Below are 17,459 nucleotides of genomic sequence, written 5' to 3'. Positions count from 1 at the left end.
TCGGAGCCCTTCAGCTCGAAACGCACCGCATGAGCGACCATTATTTGCATTTAGTTAGCACAGCTGCTGCTTTCCTACACATCTCACACTATATCGATGTACAACTAAAATTCCAAAACAACACATTTATTTCATTTCAGAGTCACTTTCAGCTTCAAATACCGTTCCTCTGATATTCATACGAAGCTAGGCATCGTCGTAACCCGTTACGTTCATTACGCAAGGCTCACGAGAGGGGCGCATGTTGGATCCGCGTAGACACAAAATTTTGCGCCGCCCAGCGTGGGGCTCAAACCCACGACCCTGAGATTAAGAGTCTCATGCTCTACCGACTGAGCTAGCCGGGCTGCACGCAACGCGTTACGAGCCATACAATACTGATTTGACCTGCGACCATCTATTGAAGATTCTTTTGACTACAACTTATTTCCTGCTGCCACAAATCAGCTACAATCCTATTCAATGAAAAATTGTCTCCGAAAGGCATCAAATCTGCTTGAAATGATGCGTGGCTATCAGCACCATTATTCAACACACATGCTCGACAGTGCGCAGAGGCCTGTGGCGTAGCCCTTGGCTCCTGAATCAGATGCAGTAGTTCCAACAAAAACTCTCCTGAACGGCACTGTGCCGAAAACTTCGCTACAGATCACCCTTGTCTTGCTTGTGCTTCTGGTAGACGCCGGTTTTGCAGCCAGGAAGCGGACAGCAGCAACTTCCAACTAGTTTTAGAGTACTCAAACAACACAGTAAAACAGCATGCATCTTTTGCAGAACAGGAAAAACTCGACCGTGACAGGATTCGAACCTGCAATCTTCGGATGCGAAGTCCGACGCCTTATCCATTAGGCCACACGGTCACTGGTGCAGTATACTTCTCCACACACACTTCATTTTCGCCATTTGTACACTTGGCAGAATGAATTTCCCATCTTTGACGCAGTTCTCCATCTCAAATTTCAGTACTAAAAGTACGACGCTACTTCTTGCTGTGTCCCATCGCAAGTTACATTCAAGCCCTTATGACGCTGATCAAACAAGAGGTGGCAAATCAGCTTCAGTCGCTTAGTGCCATCTCAGTCGCTTGCAGAAGGTACCTCACCCTATGTGATACAATGGCGAGTTGTCGCTATTACCAAAGCGGCGGCGGCGGCGCCGGCGCCGACGACGACGACGACATTCGCGAGGGTCTTTATCAGGGGTAGAAAATACATCACAAGAACTAAGTATTTCACGTCGGCATTCTCCGGAGACTGCCAAAAGCTGCAGATTCTGGTGCCCACTTTAATAGCACCATTCACACTATTCATTTGCGAGAGCATTTCTTAAATACCGCACCCATTCATAATTTTTTTTATCCTTGACCGCTTTTTTCGCAACGGCCACGGTGGGAGGGGCTGTTACAAAATTCATTTGCCTCCTGTGAGGATCGAACTCACGACCTCTGGTTTACTAGACCAGCGCTCTGCCACTGAGCTAAGGAGGCGCCTCCTAGCGCCCTTTTCGGGTACTTTGTTCTTACAGAGTAGTGAATCGGAGCCCTTCAGCTCGAAACGCACCGCATGAGCGACCATTATTTGCATTTAGTTAGCACAGCTGCTGCTTTCCTACACATCTCACACTATATCGATGTACAACTAAAATTCCAAAACAACACATTTATTTCATTTCAGAGTCACTTTCAGCTTCAAATACCGTTCCTCTGATATTCATACGAAGCTAGGCATCGTCGTAACCCGTTACGTTCATTACGCAAGGCTCACGAGAGGGGCGCATGTTGGATCCGCGTAGACACAAAATTTTGCGCCGCCCAGCGTGGGGCTCAAACCCACGACCCTGAGATTAAGAGTCTCATGCTCTACCGACTGAGCTAGCCGGGCTGCACGCAACGCGTTACGAGCCATACAATACTGATTTGACCTGCGACCATCTATTGAAGATTCTTTTGACTACAACTTATTTCCTGCTGCCACAAATCAGCTACAATCCTACTCAATGAAAAATTGTCTCCGAAAGGCATCAAATCTGCTTGAAATGATACGTGGCTATCAGCACCATTATTCAACACACATGCTCGACAGTGCGCAGACGCCTGTGGCGTAGCCCTTGGCTCCTGAATCAGATGCAGTAGTTCCAACAAAAACTCTCCTGAACGGCACTGTGCCGAAAACTTCGCTACAGATCACCCTTGTCTTGCTTGTGCTTCTGGTAGACGCCGGTTTTGCAGCCAGGAAGCGGACAGCAGCAACTTCCAACTAGTTTTAGAGTACTCAAACAACACAGTAAAACAGCATGCATCTTTTGCAGAACAGGAAAAACTCGACCGTGACAGGATTCGAACCTGCAATCTTCGGATGCGAAGTCCGACGCCTTATCCATTAGGCCACACGGTCACTGGTGCAGTATACTTCTCCACACACACTTCATTTTCGCCATTTGTACACTTGGCAGAATGAATTTCCCATCTTTGACGCAGTTCTCCATCTCAAATTTCAGTACTAAAAGTACGACGCTACTTCTTGCTGTGTCCCATCGCAAGTTACATTCAAGCCCTTATGACGCTGATCAAACAAGAGGTGGCAAATCAGCTTCAAACGCTTAGTGCCATCTCAGTCGCTTGCAGAAGGTACCTCACCCTATGTGATACAATGGCGAGTTGTCGCTATTACCAAAGCGACGACGACATTCGCGAGGGTCTTTATCAGGGGTAGAAAATACATCACAAGAACTAAGTATTTCACGTCGGCATTCTCCGGAGACTGCCAAAAGCTGCAGATTCTGGTGCCCACTTTAATAGCACCATTCACACTATTCATTTGCGAGAGCATTTCTTAAATACCGCACCCATTCATAATTTTTTTTATCCTTGACCGCTTTTTTCGAAAGGGCCACGGTGGGAGGGGCTGTTACAAAATTCATTTGCCTCCTGTGAGGATCGAACTCACGACCTCTGGTTTACTAGACCAGCGCTCTGCCACTGAGCTAAGGAGGCGCCTCCTAGCGCCCTTTTCGGGTACTTTGTTCTTACAGAGTAGTGAATCGGAGCCCTTCAGCTCGAAACGCACCGCATGAGCGACCATTATTTGCATTTAGTTAGCACAGCTGCTGCTTTCCTACACATCTCACACTATATCGATGTACAACTAAAATTCCAAAACAACACATTTATTTCATTTCAGAGTCACTTTCAGCTTCAAATACCGTTCCTCTGATATTCATACGAAGCTAGGCATCGTCGTAACCCGTTACGTTCATTACGCAAGGCTCACGAGAGGGGCGCATGTTGGATCCGCGTAGACACAAAATTTTGCGCCGCCCAGCGTGGGGCTCAAACCCACGACCCTGAGATTAAGAGTCTCATGCTCTACCGACTGAGCTAGCCGGGCTGCACGCAACGCGTTACGAGCCATACAATACTGATTTGACCTGCGACCATCTATTGAAGATTCTTTTGACTACAACTTATTTCCTGCTGCCACAAATCAGCTACAATCCTATTCAATGAAAAATTGTCTCCGAAAGGCATCAAATCTGCTTGAAATGATACGTGGCTATCAGCACCATTATTCAACACACATGCTCGACAGTGCGCAGACGCCTGTGGCGTAGCCCTTGGCTCCTGAATCAGATGCAGTAGTTCCAACAAAAACTCTCCTGAACGGCACTGTGCCGAAAACTTCGCTACAGATCACCCTTGTCTTGCTTGTGCTTCTGGTAGACGCCGGTTTTGCAGCCAGGAAGCGGACAGCAGCAAATTCCAACTAGTTTTAGAGTACTCAAACAACACAGTAAAACAGCATGCATCTTTTGCAGAACAGGAAAAACTCGACCGTGACAGGATTCGAACCTGCAATCTTCGGATCCGAAGTCCGACGCCTTATCCATTAGGCCACACGGTCACTGGTGCAGTATACTTCTCCACACACACTTCATTTTCGCCATTTGTACACTTGGCAGAATGAATTTCCCATCTTTGACGCAGTTCTCCATCTCAAATTTCAGTACTAAAAGTACGACGCTACTTCTTGCTGTGTCCCATCGCAAGTTACATTCAAGCCCTTATGACGCTGATCAAACAAGAGGTGGCAAATCAGCTTCAATCGCTTAGTGCCATCTCAGTCGCTTGCAGAAGGTACCTCACCCTATGTGATACAATGGCGAGTTGTCGCTATTACCAAAGCGGCGGCGGCGGCGCCGGCGCCGACGACGACGACGACATTCGCGAGGGTCTTTATCAGGGGTAGAAAATACATCACAAGAACTAAGTATTTCACGTCGGCATTCTCCGGAGACTGCCAAAAGCTGCAGATTCTGGTGCCCACTTTAATAGCACCATTCACACTATTCATTTGCGAGAGCATTTCTTAAATACCGCACCCATTCATAATTTTTTTTATCCTTGACCGCTTTTTTCGAAAGGGCCACGGTGGGAGGGGCTGTTACAAAATTCATTTGCCTCCTGTGAGGTTCGAACTCACGACCTCTGGTTTACTAGACCAGCGCTCTGCCACTGAGCTAAGGAGGCGCCTCCTAGCGCCCTTTTCGGGTACTTTCTTCTTACAGAGTAGTGAATCGGAGCCCTTCAGCTCGAAACGCACCGCATGAGCGACCTTTATTTGCATTTAGTTAGCACAGCTGCTGCTTTCCTACACATCTCACACTATATCGATGTACAACAAAATTTCCAAAACAACACATTTATTTCATTTCAGAGTCACTTTCAGCTTCAAATACCGTTCCTCTGATATTCATACGAAGCTAGGCATCGTCGTAACCCGTTACGTTCATTACGCAAGGCTCAAGAGAGAGGCGCATGTTGGATCCGCGTAGACACAAAATTTTGCGCCGCCCAGCGTGGGGCTCAAACCCACGACCCTGAGATTAAGAGTCTCATGCTCTACCGACTGAGCTAGCCGGGCTGCACGCAACGCGTTACGAGCCATACGATACTGATTTGACCTGCGACCATCTATTGAAGATTCTTTTGACTACAACTTATTTCCTGCTGCCACAAATCAGCTACAATCCTATTCAATGAAAAATTGTCTCCGAAAGGCATCAAATCTGCTTGAAATGATACGTGGCTATCAGCACCATTATTCAACACACATGCTCGACAGTGCGCAGAGGCCTGTGGCGTAGCCCTTGGCTCCTGAATCAGATGCAGTAGTTCCAACAAAAACTCTCCTGAACGGCACTGTGCCGAAAACTTCGCTACAGATCACCCTTGTCTTGCTTGTGCTTCTGGTAGACGCCGGTTTTGCAGCCAGGAAGCGGACAGCAGCAAATTCAACTAGTTTTAGAGTACTCAAACAACACAGTAAAACAGCATGCATCTTTTGCAGAACAGGAAAAACTCGACCGTGACAGGATTCGAACCTGCAATCTTCGGATCCGAAGTCCGACGCCTTATCCATTAGGCCACACGGTCACTGGTGCAGTATACTTCTCCACACACACTTCATTTTCGCCATTTGTACACTTGGCAGAATGAATTTCCCATCTTTGACGCAGTTCTCCATCTCAAATTTCAGTACTAAAAGTACGACGCTACTTCTTGCTGTGTCCCATCGCAAGTTACATTCAAGCCCTTATGACGCTGATCAAACAAGAGGTGGCAAATCAGCTTCAATCGCTTAGTGCCATCTCAGTCGCTTGCAGAAGGTACCTCACCCTATGTGATACAATGGCGAGTTGTCGCTATTACCAAAGCGGCGGCGGCGGCGGCGCCGCCGACGACGACGACGACAATCGCGAGGGTCTTTATCAGGGGTAGAAAATACATCACAAGAACTAAGTATTTCACGTCGGCATTCTCCGGAGACTGCCAAAAGCTGCAGATTCTGGTGCCCACTTTAATAGCACCATTCACACTATTCATTCGCGAGAGCATTTCTTAAATACCGCACCCATTCATAATTTTTTTTATCCTTGACCGCTTTTTTCGAAAGGGCCACGGTGGGAGGGGCTGTTACAAAATTCATTTGCCTCCTGTGAGGATCGAACTCACGACCTCTGGTTTACTAGACCAGCGCTCTGCCACTGAGCTAAGGAGGCGCCTCCTAGCGCCCTTTTCGGGTACTTTGTTCTTACAGAATAGTGAATCGGAGCCCTTCAGCTCGAAACGCACCGCATGAGCGACCATTGTTTGCATTTAGTTAGCACAGCTGCTGCTTTCCTACACATCTCACACTATATCGATGTACAACTAAAATTCCAAAACAACACATTTATTTCATTTCAGAGTCACTTTCAGCTTCAAATACCGTTCCTCTGATATTCATACGAAGCTAGGCATCGTCGTAACCCGTTACGTTCATTACGCAAGGCTCACGAGAGGGGCGCATGTTGGATCCGCGTAGACACAAATTTTGCGCCGCCCAGCGTGGGGCTCGAACCCACGACCCTGAGATTAAGAGTCTCATGCTCTACCGACTGAGCTAGCCGGGCTGCACGAAACGCGTTACGAGCCATACAATACTGATTTGACCTGCGACCATCTATTGAAGATTCTTTTGACTACAACTTATTTCCTGCTGCCACAAATCAGCTACAATCCTATTCAATGAAAAATTGTCTCCGAAAGGCATCAAATCTGCTTGAAATGATACGTGGCTATCAGCACCATTATTCAACACACATGCTCGACAGTGCGCAGACGCCTGTGGCGTAGCCCTTGGCTCTTGAATCAGATGCAGTAGTTCCAACAAAAACTCTCCTGAACGGCACTGTGCCGAAAACTTCGCTACAGATCACCCTTGTCTTGCTTGTGCTTCTGGTAGACGCCGGTTTTGCAGCCAGGAAGCGGACAGCAGCAACTTCCAACTAGTTTTAAGTACTCAAACAACACAGTAAAACAGCATGCATCTTTTGCAGAACAGGAAAAACTCGACCGTGACAGGATTCGAACCTGCAATCTTCGGATCCGAAGTCCGACGCCTTATCCATTAGGCCACACGGTCACTGGTGCAGTATACTTCTCCACACACACTTCATTTTCGCCATTTGTACACTTGGCAGAATGAATTTCCCATCTTTGACGCAGTTCTCCATCTCAAATTTCAGTACTAAAAGTACGACGCTACTTCTTGCTGTGTCCCATCGCAAGTTACATTCAAGCCCTTATGACGCTGATCAAACAAGAGGTGGCAAATCAGCTTCAATCGCTTAGTGCCATCTCAGTCGCTTGCAGAAGGTACCTCACCCTATGTGATACAATGGCGAGTTGTCGCTATTACCAAAGCGTCGGCGGCGGCGGCGGCGCCGTCGCCGCCGCCGCCGACGACGACGACAATCGCGAGGGTCTTTATCAGGGGTAGAAAATACATCACAAGAACTAAGTATTTCACGTCGGCATTCTCCGGAGACTGCCAAAAGCAGCAGATTCTGGTGCACACTTTAATAGCACCATTCACACTATTCATTTGCGAGAGCATTTCTTAAATACCGCACCCATTCATAATTTTTTTATCCTTGACCGCTTTTTTCGCAACGGCCACGGTGGGAGGGGCTGTTACAAAATTCATTTGCCTCCTGTGAGGATCGAACTCACGACCTCTGGTTTACTAGACCAGCGCTCTGCCACTGAGCTAAGGAGGCGCCTCCTAGCGCCCTTTTCGGGTACTTTGTTCTTACAGAATAGTGAATCGGAGCCCTTCAGCTCGAAACGCACCGCATGAGCGACCATTATTTGCATTTAGTTAGCACAGCTGCTGCTTTCCTACACATCTCACACTATATCGATGTACAACTAAAATTCCAAAACAACACATTTATTTCATTTCAGAGTCACTTTCAGCTTCAAATACCGTTCCTCTGATATTCATACGAAGCTAGGCATCGTCGTAACCCGTTACGTTCATTACGCAAGGCTCACGAGAGGGGCGCATGTTGGATCCGCGTAGACACAAAATTTTGCGCCGCCCAGCGTGGGGCTCAAACCCACGACCCTGAGATTAAGAGTCTCATGCTCTACCGACTGAGCTAGCCGGGCTGCACGCAACGCGTTACGAGCCATACAATACTGATTTGACCTGCGACCATCTATTGAAGATTCTTTTGACTACAACTTATTTCCTGCTGCCACAAATCAGCTACAATCCTATTCAATGAAAAATTGTCTCCGAAAGGCATCAAATCTGCTTGAAATGATACGTGGCTATCAGCACCATTATTCAACACACATGCTCGACAGTGCGCAGAGGCCTGTGGCGTAGCCCTTGGCTCCTGAATCAGATGCAGTAGTTCCAACAAAAACTCTCCTGAACGGCACTGTGCCGAAAACTTCGCTACAGATCACCCTTGTCTTGCTTGTGCTTCTGGTAGACGCCGGTTTTGCAGCCAGGAAGCGGACAGCAGCAACTTCCAACTAGTTTTAGAGTACTCAAACAACACAGTAAAACAGCATGCATCTTTTGCAGAACAGGAAAAACTCGACCGTGACAGGATTCGAACCTGCAATCTTCGGATGCGAAGTCCGACGCCTTATCCATTAGGCCACACGGTCACTGGTGCAGTATACTTCTCCACACACACTTCATTTTCGCCATTTGTACACTTGGCAGAATGAATTTCCCATCTTTGACGCAGTTCTCCATCTCAAATTTCAGTACTAAAAGTACGACGCTACTTCTTGCTGTGTCCCATCGCAAGTTACATTCAAGCCCTTATGACGCTGATCAAACAAGAGGTGGCAAATCAGCTTCAATCGCTTAGTGCCATCTCAGTCGCTTGCAGAAGGTACCTCACCCTATGTGATACAATGGCGAGTTGTCGCTATTACCAAAGCGGCGGCGGCGGCGCCGGCGCCGACGACGACGACGACATTCGCGAGGGTCTTTATCAGGGGTAGAAAATACATCACAAGAACTAAGTATTTCACGTCGGCATTCTCCGGAGACTGCCAAAAGCTGCAGATTCTGGTGCCCACTTTAATAGCACCATTCACACTATTCATTTGCGAGAGCATTTCTTAAATACCGCACCCATTCATAATTTTTTTTATCCTTGACCGCTTTTTTCGCAACGGCCACGGTGGGAGGGGCTGTTACAAAATTCATTTGCCTCCTGTGAGGATCGAACTCACGACCTCTGGTTTACTAGACCAGCGCTCTGCCACTGAGCTAAGGAGGCGCCTCCTAGCGCCCTTTTCGGGTACTTTGTTCTTACAGAGTAGTGAATCGGAGCCCTTCAGCTCGAAACGCACCGCATGAGCGACCATTATTTGCATTTAGTTAGCACAGCTGCTGCTTTCCTACACATCTCACACTATATCGATGTACAACTAAAATTCCAAAACAACACATTTATTTCATTTCAGAGTCACTTTCAGCTTCAAATACCGTTCCTCTGATATTCATACGAAGCTAGGCATCGTCGTAACCCGTTACGTTCATTACGCAAGGCTCACGAGAGGGGCGCATGTTGGATCCGCGTAGACACAAAATTTTGCGCCGCCCAGCGTGGGGCTCAAACCCACGACCCTGAGATTAAGAGTCTCATGCTCTACCGACTGAGCTAGCCGGGCTGCACGCAACGCGTTACGAGCCATACAATACTGATTTGACCTGCGACCATCTATTGAAGATTCTTTTGACTACAACTTATTTCCTGCTGCCACAAATCAGCTACAATCCTATTCAATGAAAAATTGTCTCCGAAAGGCATCAAATCTGCTTGAAATGATACGTGGCTATCAGCACCATTATTCAACACACATGCTCGACAGTGCGCAGACGCCTGTGGCGTAGCCCTTGGCTCCTGAATCAGATGCAGTAGTTCCAACAAAAACTCTCCTGAACGGCACTGTGCCGAAAACTTCGCTACAGATCACCCTTGTCTTGCTTGTGCTTCTGGTAGACGCCGGTTTTGCAGCCAGGAAGCGGACAGCAGCAACTTCCAACTAGTTTTAGAGTACTCAAACAACACAGTAAAACAGCATGCATCTTTTGCAGAACAGGAAAAACTCGACCGTGACAGGATTCGAACCTGCAATCTTCGGATGCGAAGTCCGACGCCTTATCCATTAGGCCACACGGTCACTGGTGCAGTATACTTCTCCACACACACTTCATTTTCGCCATTTGTACACTTGGCAGAATGAATTTCCCATCTTTGACGCAGTTCTCCATCTCAAATTTCAGTACTAAAAGTACGACGCTACTTCTTGCTGTGTCCCATCGCAAGTTACATTCAAGCCCTTATGACGCTGATCAAACAAGAGGTGGCAAATCAGCTTCAAACGCTTAGTGCCATCTCAGTCGCTTGCAGAAGGTACCTCACCCTATGTGATACAATGGCGAGTTGTCGCTATTACCAAAGCGACGACGACATTCGCGAGGGTCTTTATCAGGGGTAGAAAATACATCACAAGAACTAAGTATTTCACGTCGGCATTCTCCGGAGACTGCCAAAAGCTGCAGATTCTGGTGCCCACTTTAATAGCACCATTCACACTATTCATTTGCGAGAGCATTTCTTAAATACCGCACCCATTCATAATTTTTTTTATCCTTGACCGCTTTTTTCGAAAGGGCCACGGTGGGAGGGGCTGTTACAAAATTCATTTGCCTCCTGTGAGGATCGAACTCACGACCTCTGGTTTACTAGACCAGCGCTCTGCCACTGAGCTAAGGAGGCGCCTCCTAGCGCCCTTTTCGGGTACTTTGTTCTTACAGAGTAGTGAATCGGAGCCCTTCAGCTCGAAACGCACCGCATGAGCGACCATTATTTGCATTTAGTTAGCACAGCTGCTGCTTTCCTACACATCTCACACTATATCGATGTACAACTAAAATTCCAAAACAACACATTTATTTCATTTCAGAGTCACTTTCAGCTTCAAATACCGTTCCTCTGATATTCATACGAAGCTAGGCATCGTCGTAACCCGTTACGTTCATTACGCAAGGCTCACGAGAGGCGCGCATGTTGGATCCGCGTAGACACAAAATTTTGCGCCGCCCAGCGTGGGGCTCAAACCCACGACCCTGAGATTAAGAGTCTCATGCTCTACCGACTGAGCTAGCCGGGCTGCACGCAACGCGTTACGAGCCATACAATACTGATTTGACCTGCGACCATCTATTGAAGATTCTTTTGACTACAACTTATTTCCTGCTGCCACAAATCAGCTACAATCCTATTCAATGAAAAATTGTCTCCGAAAGGCATCAAATCTGCTTGAAATGATACGTGGCTATCAGCACCATTATTCAACACACATGCTCGACAGTGCGCAGACGCCTGTGGCGTAGCCCTTGGCTCCTGAATCAGATGCAGTAGTTCCAACAAAAACTCTCCTGAACGGCACTGTGCCGAAAACTTCGCTACAGATCACCCTTGTCTTGCTTGTGCTTCTGGTAGACGCCGGTTTTGCAGCCAGGAAGCGGACAGCAGCAAATTCCAACTAGTTTTAGAGTACTCAAACAACACAGTAAAACAGCATGCATCTTTTGCAGAACAGGAAAAACTCGACCGTGACAGGATTCGAACCTGCAATCTTCGGATCCGAAGTCCGACGCCTTATCCATTAGGCCACACGGTCACTGGTGCAGTATACTTCTCCACACACACTTCATTTTCGCCATTTGTACACTTGGCAGAATGAATTTCCCATCTTTGACGCAGTTCTCCATCTCAAATTTCAGTACTAAAAGTACGACGCTACTTCTTGCTGTGTCCCATCGCAAGTTACATTCAAGCCCTTATGACGCTGATCAAACAAGAGGTGGCAAATCAGCTTCAATCGCTTAGTGCCATCTCAGTCGCTTGCAGAAGGTACCTCACCCTATGTGATACAATGGCGAGTTGTCGCTATTACCAAAGCGGCGGCGGCGGCGGCGCCGACGACGACGACAATCGCGAGGGTCTTTATCAGGGGTAGAAAATACATCACAAGAACTAAGTATTTCACGTCGGCATTCTCCGGAGACTGCCAAAAGCTGCAGATTCTGGTGCCCACTTTAATAGCACCATTCACACTATTCATTCGCGAGAGCATTTCTTAAATACCGCACCCATTCATAATTTTTTTTATCCTTGACCGCTTTTTTCGAAAGGGCCACGGTGGGAGGGGCTGTTACAAAATTCATTTGCCTCCTGTGAGGATCGAACTCACGACCTCTGGTTTACTAGACCAGCGCTCTGCCACTGAGCTAAGGAGGCGCCTCCTAGCGCCCTTTTCGGGTACTTTGTTCTTACAGAATAGTGAATCGGAGCCCTTCAGCTCGAAACGCACCGCATGAGCGACCATTGTTTGCATTTAGTTAGCACAGCTGCTGCTTTCCTACACATCTCACACTATATCGATGTACAACTAAAATTCCAAAACAACACATTTATTTCATTTCAGAGTCACTTTCAGCTTCAAATACCGTTCCTCTGATATTCATACGAAGCTAGGCATCGTCGTAACCCGTTACGTTCATTACGCAAGGCTCACGAGAGGGGCGCATGTTGGATCCGCGTAGACACAAATTTTGCGCCGCCCAGCGTGGGGCTCGAACCCACGACCCTGAGATTAAGAGTCTCATGCTCTACCGACTGAGCTAGCCGGGCTGCACGCAACGCGTTACGAGCCATACAATACTGATTTGACCTGCGACCATCTATTGAAGATTCTTTTGACTACAACTTATTTCCTGCTGCCACAAATCAGCTACAATCCTATTCAATGAAAAATTGTCTCCGAAAGGCATCAAATCTGCTTGAAATGATACGTGGCTATCAGCACCATTATTCAACACACATGCTCGACAGTGCGCAGACGCCTGTGGCGTAGCCCTTGGCTCCTGAATCAGATGCAGTAGTTCCAACAAAAACTCTCCTGAACGGCACTGTGCCGAAAACTTCGCTACAGATCACCCTTGTCTTGCTTGTGCTTCTGGTAGACGCCGGTTTTGCAGCCAGGAAGCGGACAGCAGCAACTTCCAACTAGTTTTAGAGTACTCAAACAACACAGTAAAACAGCATGCATCTTTTGCAGAACAGGAAAAACTCGACCGTGACAGGATTCGAACCTGCAATCTTCGGATGCGAAGTCCGACGCCTTATCCATTAGGCCACACGGTCACTGGTGCAGTATACTTCTCCACACACACTTCATTTTCGCCATTTGTACACTTGGCAGAATGAATTTCCCATCTTTGACGCAGTTCTCCATCTCAAATTTCAGTACTAAAAGTACGACGCTACTTCTTGCTGTGTCCCATCGCAAGTTACATTCAAGCCCTTATGACGCTGATCAAACAAGAGGTGGCAAATCAGCTTCAATCGCTTAGTGCCATCTCAGTCGCTTGCAGAAGGTACCTCACCCTATGTGATACAATGGCGAGTTGTCGCTATTACCAAAGCGGCGGCGGCGGCGCCGGCGCCGACGACGACGACGACATTCGCGAGCGTCTTTATCAGGGGTAGAAAATACATCACAAGAACTAAGTATTTCACGTCGGCATTCTCCGGAGACTGCCAAAAGCTGCAGATTCTGGTGCCCACTTTAATAGCACCATTCACACTATTCATTTGCGAGAGCATTTCTTAAATACCGCACCCATTCATAATTTTTTTTATCCTTGACCGCTTTTTTCGCAACGGCCACGGTGGGAGGGGCTGTTACAAAATTCATTTGCCTCCTGTGAGGATCGAACTCACGACCTCTGGTTTACTAGACCAGCGCTCTGCCACTGAGCTAAGGAGGCGCCTCCTAGCGCCCTTTTCGGGTACTTTGTTCTTACAGAGTAGTGAATCGGAGCCCTTCAGCTCGAAACGCACCGCATGAGCGACCATTATTTGCATTTAGTTAGCACAGCTGCTGCTTTCCTACACATCTCACACTATATCGATGTACAACTAAAATTCCAAAACAACACATTTATTTCATTTCAGAGTCACTTTCAGCTTCAAATACCGTTCCTCTGATATTCATACGAAGCTAGGCATCGTCGTAACCCGTTACGTTCATTACGCAAGGCTCACGAGAGGCGCGCATGTTGGATCCGCGTAGACACAAAATTTTGCGCCGCCCAGCGTGGGGCTCAAACCCACGACCCTGAGATTAAGAGTCTCATGCTCTACCGACTGAGCTAGCCGGGCTGCACGCAACGCGTTACGAGCCATACAATACTGATTTGACCTGCGACCATCTATTGAAGATTCTTTTGACTACAACTTATTTCCTGCTGCCACAAATCAGCTACAATCCTATTCAATGAAAAATTGTCTCCGAAAGGCATCAAATCTGCTTGAAATGATACGTGGCTATCAGCACCATTATTCAACACACATGCTCGACAGTGCGCAGACGCCTGTGGCGTAGCCCTTGGCTCCTGAATCAGATGCAGTAGTTCCAACAAAAACTCTCCTGAACGGCACTGTGCCGAAAACTTCGCTACAGATCACCCTTGTCTTGCTTGTGCTTCTGGTAGACGCCGGTTTTGCAGCCAGGAAGCGGACAGCAGCAACTTCCAACTAGTTTTAGAGTACTCAAACAACACAGTAAAACAGCATGCATCTTTTGCAGAACAGGAAAAACTCGACCGTGACAGGATTCGAACCTGCAATCTTCGGATGCGAAGTTCGACGCCTTATCCATTAGGCCACACGGTCACTGGTGCAGTATACTTCTCCACACACACTTCATTTTCGCCATTTGTACACTTGGCAGAATGAATTTCCCATCTTTGACGCAGTTCTCCATCTCAAATTTCAGTACTAAAAGTACGACGCTACTTCTTGCTGTGTCCCATCGCAAGTTACATTCAAGCCCTTATGACGCTGATCAAACAAGAGGTGGCAAATCAGCTTCAATCGCTTAGTGCCATCTCAGTCGCTTGCAGAAGGTACCTCACCCTATGTGATACAATGGCGAGTTGTCGCTATTACCAAAGCGACGACGACATTCGCGAGGGTCTTTATCAGGGGTAGAAAATACATCACAAGAACTAAGTATTTCACGTCGGCATTCTCCGGAGACTGCCAAAAGCTGCAGATTCTGGTGCCCACTTTAATAGCACCATTCACACTATTCATTTGCGAGAGCATTTCTTAAATACCGCACCCATTCATAATTTTTTTTATCCTTGACCGCTTTTTTCGAAAGGGCCACGGTGGGAGGGGCTGTTACAAAATTCATTTGCCTCCTGTGAGGATCGAACTCACGACCTCTGGTTTACTAGACCAGCGCTCTGCCACTGAGCTAAGGAGGCGCCTCCTAGCGCCCTTTTCGGGTACTTTGTTCTTACAGAGTAGTGAATCGGAGCCCTTCAGCTCGAAACGCACCGCATGAGCGACCATTATTTGCATTTAGTTAGCACAGCTGCTGCTTTCCTACACATCTCACACTATATCGATGTACAACTAAAATTCCAAAACAACACATTTATTTCATTTCAGAGTCACTTTCAGCTTCAAATACCGTTCCTCTGATATTCATACGAAGCTAGGCATCGTCGTAACCCGTTACGTTCATTACGCAAGGCTCACGAGAGGGGCGCATGTTGGATCCGCGTAGACACAAAACTTTGCGCCGCCCAGCGTGGGGCTCAAACCCACGACCCTGAGATTAAGAGTCTCATGCTCTACCGACTGAGCTAGCCGGGCTGCACGCAACGCGTTACGAGCCATACAATACTGATTTGACCTGCGACCATCTATTGAAGATTCTTTTGACTACAACTTATTTCCTGCTGCCACAAATCAGCTACAATCCTATTCAATGAAAATTGTCTCCGAAAGGCATCAAATCTGCTTGAAATGATACGTGGCTATCAGCACCATTATTCAACACACATGCTCGACAGTGCGGAGACGCCTGTGGCGTAGCCCTTGGCTCCTGAATCAGATGCAGTAGTTCCAACAAAAACTCTCCTGAACGGCACTGTGCCGAAAACTTCGCTACAGATCACCCTTGTCTTGCTTGTGCTTCTGGTAGACGCCGGTTTTGCAGCCAGGAAGCGGACAGCAGCAAATTCCAACTAGTTTTAGAGTACTCAAACAACACAGTAAAACAGCATGCATCTTTTGCACAACAGGAAAAACTCGACCGTGACAGGATTCGAACCTGCAATCTTCGGATCCGAAGTCCGACGCATTATCCATTAGGCCACACGGTCACTGGTGCAGTATACTTCTCCACACACACTTCATTTTCGCCATTTGTACACTTGGCAGAATGAATTTCCCATCTTTGACGCAGTTCTCCATCTCAAATTTCAGTACTAAAAGTACGACGCTACTTCTTGCTGTGTCCCATCGCAAGTTACATTCAAGCCCTTATGACGCTGATCAAACAAGAGGTGGCAAATCAGCTTCAATCGCTTAGTGCCATCTCAGTCGCTTGCAGAAGGTACCTCACCCTATGTGATACAATGGCGAGTTGTCGCTATTACCAAAGCGGCGGCGGCGGTGGCGGCGCCGACGATGACGACGACGACGACGACGACGACGACAATCGCGAGGGTCTTTATCAGGGGTAGAAAATACATCACAAGAACTAAGTATTTCACGTCGGCATTCTCCGGAGACTGCCAAAAGCAGCAGATTCTGGTGCCCACTTTAATAGCACCATTCACACTATTCATTTGCGAGAGCATTTCTTAAATACCGCACCCATTCATAATTTTTTTTATCCTTGACCGCTTATCGAAAGGGCCACGGTGGGAGGGGCTGTTACAAAATTCATTTGCCCCCTGTGAGGTTCGAACTCACGACCTCTGGTTTACTAGACCAGCGCCCTTTGTTCTTACAGAGTAGTGAATCGGAGCCCTTCAGCTCGAAACGCACCGCATGAGCGACCTTTATTTGCATTTAGTTAGCACAGCTGCTGCTTTCCTACACATCTCTCACTATATCGATGTACAACTAAATTTCCAAAACAACACATTTATTTCATTTCAGAGTCACTTTCAGCTTCAAATACCGTTCCTCTGATATTCATACGAAGCTAGGCATCGTCGTAACCCGTTACGTTCATTACGCAAGGCTCAAGAGAGAGGCGCATGTTGGATCCGCGTAGACACAAAATTTTGCGCCGCCCAGCGTGGGGCTCAAACCCACGACCCTGAGATTAAGAGTCTCATGCTCTACCGACTGAGCTAGCCGGGCTGCACGCAACGCGTTACGAGCCATACGATACTGATTTGACCTGCGACCATCTATTGAAGATTCTTTTGACTACAACTTATTTCCTGCTGCCACAAATCAGCTACAATCCTATTCAATGAAAAATTGTCTCCGAAAGGCATCAAATCTGCTTGAAATGATACGTGGCTATCAGCACCATTATTCAACACACATGCTCGACAGTGCGCAGACGCCTGTGGCGTAGCCCTTGGCTCCTGAATCAGATGCAGTAGTTCCAACAAAAACTCTCCTGAACGGCACTGTGCCGAAAACTTCGCTACAGATCACCCTTGTCTTGCTTGTGCTTCTGGTAGACGCCGGTTTTGCAGCCAGGAAGCGGA

General features: G+C 47.5%; 33 non-coding genes across 33 annotated transcripts; all 33 read right to left on the bottom strand.

Moving 5' to 3' along the window:
* Positions 1 to 274: 274 nt before the first annotated feature.
* Trnak-cuu (transfer RNA lysine (anticodon CUU)) lies at positions 275 to 347 on the bottom strand. Its single transcript has one exon. It is a non-coding gene; the product is annotated as a tRNA-Lys (tRNA).
* A 440-nt stretch (positions 348 to 787) lies between these two features.
* On the bottom strand, positions 788 to 860 carry Trnar-ucg (transfer RNA arginine (anticodon UCG)). Its single transcript has one exon. It is a non-coding gene; the product is annotated as a tRNA-Arg (tRNA).
* Positions 861 to 1,414: 554 nt separating this feature from the next.
* Positions 1,415 to 1,486, bottom strand: Trnat-agu (transfer RNA threonine (anticodon AGU)). The gene has a single exon. It is a non-coding gene; the product is annotated as a tRNA-Thr (tRNA).
* Positions 1,487 to 1,807: 321 nt separating this feature from the next.
* Positions 1,808 to 1,880, bottom strand: Trnak-cuu (transfer RNA lysine (anticodon CUU)). The gene has a single exon. It is a non-coding gene; the product is annotated as a tRNA-Lys (tRNA).
* Positions 1,881 to 2,320: 440 nt separating this feature from the next.
* Positions 2,321 to 2,393, bottom strand: Trnar-ucg (transfer RNA arginine (anticodon UCG)). The gene has a single exon. It is a non-coding gene; the product is annotated as a tRNA-Arg (tRNA).
* A 527-nt stretch (positions 2,394 to 2,920) lies between these two features.
* Positions 2,921 to 2,992, bottom strand: Trnat-agu (transfer RNA threonine (anticodon AGU)). The gene has a single exon. It is a non-coding gene; the product is annotated as a tRNA-Thr (tRNA).
* Positions 2,993 to 3,313: 321 nt separating this feature from the next.
* On the bottom strand, positions 3,314 to 3,386 carry Trnak-cuu (transfer RNA lysine (anticodon CUU)). Its single transcript has one exon. It is a non-coding gene; the product is annotated as a tRNA-Lys (tRNA).
* Positions 3,387 to 3,826: 440 nt separating this feature from the next.
* On the bottom strand, positions 3,827 to 3,899 carry Trnar-ucg (transfer RNA arginine (anticodon UCG)). Its single transcript has one exon. It is a non-coding gene; the product is annotated as a tRNA-Arg (tRNA).
* Positions 3,900 to 4,453: 554 nt separating this feature from the next.
* Positions 4,454 to 4,525, bottom strand: Trnat-agu (transfer RNA threonine (anticodon AGU)). Its single transcript has one exon. It is a non-coding gene; the product is annotated as a tRNA-Thr (tRNA).
* A 321-nt stretch (positions 4,526 to 4,846) lies between these two features.
* Positions 4,847 to 4,919, bottom strand: Trnak-cuu (transfer RNA lysine (anticodon CUU)). The gene has a single exon. It is a non-coding gene; the product is annotated as a tRNA-Lys (tRNA).
* A 439-nt stretch (positions 4,920 to 5,358) lies between these two features.
* Trnar-ucg (transfer RNA arginine (anticodon UCG)) lies at positions 5,359 to 5,431 on the bottom strand. The gene has a single exon. It is a non-coding gene; the product is annotated as a tRNA-Arg (tRNA).
* Positions 5,432 to 5,985: 554 nt separating this feature from the next.
* On the bottom strand, positions 5,986 to 6,057 carry Trnat-agu (transfer RNA threonine (anticodon AGU)). Its single transcript has one exon. It is a non-coding gene; the product is annotated as a tRNA-Thr (tRNA).
* A 320-nt stretch (positions 6,058 to 6,377) lies between these two features.
* On the bottom strand, positions 6,378 to 6,450 carry Trnak-cuu (transfer RNA lysine (anticodon CUU)). The gene has a single exon. It is a non-coding gene; the product is annotated as a tRNA-Lys (tRNA).
* Positions 6,451 to 6,889: 439 nt separating this feature from the next.
* On the bottom strand, positions 6,890 to 6,962 carry Trnar-ucg (transfer RNA arginine (anticodon UCG)). The gene has a single exon. It is a non-coding gene; the product is annotated as a tRNA-Arg (tRNA).
* A 565-nt stretch (positions 6,963 to 7,527) lies between these two features.
* Positions 7,528 to 7,599, bottom strand: Trnat-agu (transfer RNA threonine (anticodon AGU)). The gene has a single exon. It is a non-coding gene; the product is annotated as a tRNA-Thr (tRNA).
* Positions 7,600 to 7,920: 321 nt separating this feature from the next.
* On the bottom strand, positions 7,921 to 7,993 carry Trnak-cuu (transfer RNA lysine (anticodon CUU)). The gene has a single exon. It is a non-coding gene; the product is annotated as a tRNA-Lys (tRNA).
* A 440-nt stretch (positions 7,994 to 8,433) lies between these two features.
* Positions 8,434 to 8,506, bottom strand: Trnar-ucg (transfer RNA arginine (anticodon UCG)). The gene has a single exon. It is a non-coding gene; the product is annotated as a tRNA-Arg (tRNA).
* A 554-nt stretch (positions 8,507 to 9,060) lies between these two features.
* Trnat-agu (transfer RNA threonine (anticodon AGU)) lies at positions 9,061 to 9,132 on the bottom strand. Its single transcript has one exon. It is a non-coding gene; the product is annotated as a tRNA-Thr (tRNA).
* A 321-nt stretch (positions 9,133 to 9,453) lies between these two features.
* Positions 9,454 to 9,526, bottom strand: Trnak-cuu (transfer RNA lysine (anticodon CUU)). The gene has a single exon. It is a non-coding gene; the product is annotated as a tRNA-Lys (tRNA).
* Positions 9,527 to 9,966: 440 nt separating this feature from the next.
* On the bottom strand, positions 9,967 to 10,039 carry Trnar-ucg (transfer RNA arginine (anticodon UCG)). Its single transcript has one exon. It is a non-coding gene; the product is annotated as a tRNA-Arg (tRNA).
* Positions 10,040 to 10,566: 527 nt separating this feature from the next.
* On the bottom strand, positions 10,567 to 10,638 carry Trnat-agu (transfer RNA threonine (anticodon AGU)). Its single transcript has one exon. It is a non-coding gene; the product is annotated as a tRNA-Thr (tRNA).
* A 321-nt stretch (positions 10,639 to 10,959) lies between these two features.
* Trnak-cuu (transfer RNA lysine (anticodon CUU)) lies at positions 10,960 to 11,032 on the bottom strand. The gene has a single exon. It is a non-coding gene; the product is annotated as a tRNA-Lys (tRNA).
* A 440-nt stretch (positions 11,033 to 11,472) lies between these two features.
* Positions 11,473 to 11,545, bottom strand: Trnar-ucg (transfer RNA arginine (anticodon UCG)). Its single transcript has one exon. It is a non-coding gene; the product is annotated as a tRNA-Arg (tRNA).
* A 548-nt stretch (positions 11,546 to 12,093) lies between these two features.
* Trnat-agu (transfer RNA threonine (anticodon AGU)) lies at positions 12,094 to 12,165 on the bottom strand. The gene has a single exon. It is a non-coding gene; the product is annotated as a tRNA-Thr (tRNA).
* Positions 12,166 to 12,485: 320 nt separating this feature from the next.
* On the bottom strand, positions 12,486 to 12,558 carry Trnak-cuu (transfer RNA lysine (anticodon CUU)). Its single transcript has one exon. It is a non-coding gene; the product is annotated as a tRNA-Lys (tRNA).
* Positions 12,559 to 12,998: 440 nt separating this feature from the next.
* Trnar-ucg (transfer RNA arginine (anticodon UCG)) lies at positions 12,999 to 13,071 on the bottom strand. Its single transcript has one exon. It is a non-coding gene; the product is annotated as a tRNA-Arg (tRNA).
* A 554-nt stretch (positions 13,072 to 13,625) lies between these two features.
* On the bottom strand, positions 13,626 to 13,697 carry Trnat-agu (transfer RNA threonine (anticodon AGU)). The gene has a single exon. It is a non-coding gene; the product is annotated as a tRNA-Thr (tRNA).
* Positions 13,698 to 14,018: 321 nt separating this feature from the next.
* Trnak-cuu (transfer RNA lysine (anticodon CUU)) lies at positions 14,019 to 14,091 on the bottom strand. The gene has a single exon. It is a non-coding gene; the product is annotated as a tRNA-Lys (tRNA).
* Positions 14,092 to 14,531: 440 nt separating this feature from the next.
* Trnar-ucg (transfer RNA arginine (anticodon UCG)) lies at positions 14,532 to 14,604 on the bottom strand. The gene has a single exon. It is a non-coding gene; the product is annotated as a tRNA-Arg (tRNA).
* A 527-nt stretch (positions 14,605 to 15,131) lies between these two features.
* Positions 15,132 to 15,203, bottom strand: Trnat-agu (transfer RNA threonine (anticodon AGU)). The gene has a single exon. It is a non-coding gene; the product is annotated as a tRNA-Thr (tRNA).
* A 321-nt stretch (positions 15,204 to 15,524) lies between these two features.
* On the bottom strand, positions 15,525 to 15,597 carry Trnak-cuu (transfer RNA lysine (anticodon CUU)). Its single transcript has one exon. It is a non-coding gene; the product is annotated as a tRNA-Lys (tRNA).
* Positions 15,598 to 16,036: 439 nt separating this feature from the next.
* Positions 16,037 to 16,109, bottom strand: Trnar-ucg (transfer RNA arginine (anticodon UCG)). The gene has a single exon. It is a non-coding gene; the product is annotated as a tRNA-Arg (tRNA).
* A 918-nt stretch (positions 16,110 to 17,027) lies between these two features.
* Positions 17,028 to 17,100, bottom strand: Trnak-cuu (transfer RNA lysine (anticodon CUU)). The gene has a single exon. It is a non-coding gene; the product is annotated as a tRNA-Lys (tRNA).
* Positions 17,101 to 17,459: the final 359 nt, after the last annotated feature.

The sequence above is a fragment of the Schistocerca cancellata genome, unplaced genomic scaffold (genome assembly GCF_023864275.1).
Source record: "Schistocerca cancellata isolate TAMUIC-IGC-003103 unplaced genomic scaffold, iqSchCanc2.1 HiC_scaffold_316, whole genome shotgun sequence".
Classification (NCBI taxonomy): domain Eukaryota; kingdom Metazoa; phylum Arthropoda; class Insecta; order Orthoptera; family Acrididae; genus Schistocerca; species Schistocerca cancellata.
The sequence above is the reverse complement of the archived record's forward strand: the minus strand, read 5'-3'. Positions and strand labels throughout refer to the sequence as shown.